The following is a 3,171-nucleotide window of genomic DNA, read 5'->3' on the forward strand; positions in this document are numbered from 1 at the left end:
GGTGACTGAAGGGCCTCGACCGCTTCCTTCTGCGGCCAGGCCCCATAAATTCTTCCCCATTTGACAGTTTTTTCAGCATTTAACGAATTTTGTCCTAGCCCTGACCAACGAATGCTACTGTGCAGACTTTATAGACAAGAAAATTGAGGCTCAGTGAAATCAAGCTAAAACCCTGCTCATTGTGGTAGTTTCTGGCTGTATGCCCATTTTTTTTCCCCCATCAGTAAAATAAGAATAACAAAAATACTTGCTCAGAGTCCTGGACCACCAGTCCGCAGGGGCTGACTGCAGCTCCTTTACCTCCAGCTCCACTCAACTCTCTAAAAGGGAGGAAGATGGGAGGGTGTCAGAGGTTTTACGTTCCTATGGAATATGGGTTTTTTTCTGGATTTTGCCTGCTTCCCTGGCCCCAGGGCTCTCGGTGGAAGACAAAACATTGCTCCTGGCACGTCCTAACCTCTGGGAAGAGCCCCTAAGCCAGGCCTGGGGCCATCCTGCTGTCAAGCCAAGGACCCATCAGCTCTGCCAGTGCCTGTCTATCCCTCAGGGCTCACCCCACCACCCTTGGGGAGAGGGGAAGATGCCAGGAGACTCTAAGTGCTAAGAGCCGAGCTGGATGCCGCTTGTGATACAGGGATGCAGGGTGTATGGGCTGAGCTCTGTAAGGAAGAGGGGAAATGCTGCCTCAGAGCTGGGCTCTGGGCCCTCAGACTTTAATCTCTCTGAGGGCTGCGGGAGGGGGATGTGTTCAGCCCAGGCTTGCGCCCCCAGGCTCGCACTCTGCCTCCTGTGCCTACAACCCTACTTCATGCCTTCAGCACTCTCTGAGCTGTACGTGGCAGTCCCATCTCTTGGAAAGGCACCAGACCAGTTCTGGATTCAGATAACCCTTTCCTACCAGGCTAGCCACAGCAGGTGGCCTAACTCACACAACCAGGGAGATCCTTCTACCTGGAGCTCACCCACATTCTTGTCCTTCGTCAGTGTCCACTACCTCCTGGGGGTCCTGCACACCTCTGGGCCTTTTTCACCTTGCACTCATCTACAGTAACACCATGTGTGCGCGCTCAGTCGCTCACACGTTTCCGACTCTTTGTGACGCCTTGGACTGGGGCTCGCCAGGCGCCTCTGTCCCTGGAATTCTCCAAGCAAGAATGCTGGCGCAGGTTGCCATTCCCCTCTCCAGGGGACACCACTCAGGGATCGAACCCGCGCCTCCCGCATCTCCTGTACTGGCAGGTGGGTTCTTTTTGGCTGCACCACCTGGGAAACCAGCCTTTTTTTCTATGACATTATGCTAACAGTAACATTAGAGAGAAAAAATCTTTCTCATATTATCCCGCGAGGTTTTCCTATGATGCCTCCCTCTCCTTCTTTGTCATCCTTCAGGGACCAGCAGAGTGACTCCAAGGTCTCTCACAAAGGGATAAGGAGGGCTGGCTGGCTCTGGCTTTACAGAAAGCCAGGCCTACAGGCTAAATGCTTAGGGGAGTTTGCTGATCTAATCCATCTTAATTTGCAAACCGGGAAGCTGAGGACCAGAGGTTAAGGCAATGGTCAAGGTCATACATTCCCTAAGCACAGAGCTGGGAAACCCACCAGGCAGATACCAAAAGGCAGGGTGGGGACGGCGTTTAAGAACGGACAGCCAGTCTCCTGAAGATGCAGGGGACCCTGCTCTCTGCCCTGGGGCAGCCCACGCTCTCACCAGGGGGTGGGGATCTCAGGCTTGGTATCCAGGCTCATTATGGAACAAACTGTAGTTTGCAGAGCCCTGGGAGGCAGCACACAGCACTTGCCGGCTGAGGGTGTGGGGTCCAGGAGCCAGAGGGCTGAGGGTCAAGGGGTCATTACTATCTTAAACTAATGACGCCTGCCTTCCCGAAGCGGTCCCTTCCCGAGGCAAATCGGCAGATTTGTTTTCCAAGTATATCCTATAAACGACGCATGCTGAGTGAGAAATTTCAACCAGGACAGAAAAGTGAGAAAGCCCGGGCGCCTCCAAGGTGGCAAAGCTCGCGGAGATAAGGATGGTGTGGGCGGGCTCCCTCTATCCAGGATTCTGATGGTGCAGAGAAGTTATATCTAATATTTTAAAAAAGAAATTAAACAAGTACCGGCCTCACCGACCCAATGGACATGAGTTTGAGGAAGCTCAGGGAGATGGTGAAGGACACGGAAGCCTGGCGTGCTGCAGTCCACGGGGTTGGGGTCGCAAAGAGCCGGACAGGACTGAGCAACTGAACAACAGCAAGCCCCTGCGGTTAAAAATTGAGAGATAAGCAGTGACATTTAAAAGAAAAAAGCTGGCTCCACAGGCTAGGATGTAGTTCCCTCAGCCCAGTGCCGCCCTGCACAAGCTGGCAGAGGAGAGCCCCAATTGGGGATCCCCAGAATGAGAGAATGGAGACCTCCTCTTGCTTCCTCACGTTACTTCCAGCCAGCAGACACAGGTTTTGCCTAATCAGAATAGCTCCCATCTTATTTTGTAGAGCTTTCTGCTTAAATCGATGCCATGCAGCCCATTTCAATACTTGTATTTAAACAAATTTGCGGCAGAACCACGGAACTTGACTCCTTGACATCAGCCGGAAAACCTGCTCAGCTACTGGGCAGGCTCGCCCGTCCTGGCTGGGCCCTTGCCTTCTCTGGGAGGTGTTCCCAGCTTAGGCCGCTGGCCCCTGGGGAGCCAACAGATCCACCTAGCCCCAGGTCTTGCTGACCTCGCTGCTAGACGGAGTTCCTGGAAAAAGGGACCCGCAGCTTAGATTTCACTTGTTTATCATTTGTGGAGCTTACTGTGGTATAAGCGCTGTCCTTACTCTAAAATAAACCCATCTAACCGTCTTTTACATTTCTGAGTTCTCCTGAGGAATCCATCTTAGGCCCAGAAAGGAGGAATAACTTGCTCAAGGTCACACAGCCAGAGCTTGGTTTCAGACCGAGGCAGTCTGACTCCAGAGCCCAAGAGCAAGGAAACAGTTCATCCTCAGTTCAAAGAGTAGGCACAAAAATGTCTGTTGATTGATTGAAGGTAGGTATGGTAGTAAAATTAGCTAACAACTCTGCAAACACTTCTGTGTGCCAGACTTATCAAGCATACAAGGTAAGCATGATTATTCCTCACTTGGGGCAGGAGAGGAGACTGAGGCACATAGAAGTGGCCCACCC

This window comes from Oryx dammah, unplaced genomic scaffold, assembly GCF_014754425.2.
Source record: "Oryx dammah isolate SB20612 unplaced genomic scaffold, SCBI_Odam_1.1 HiC_scaffold_20, whole genome shotgun sequence".
NCBI classification, from domain to species: domain Eukaryota; kingdom Metazoa; phylum Chordata; class Mammalia; order Artiodactyla; family Bovidae; genus Oryx; species Oryx dammah.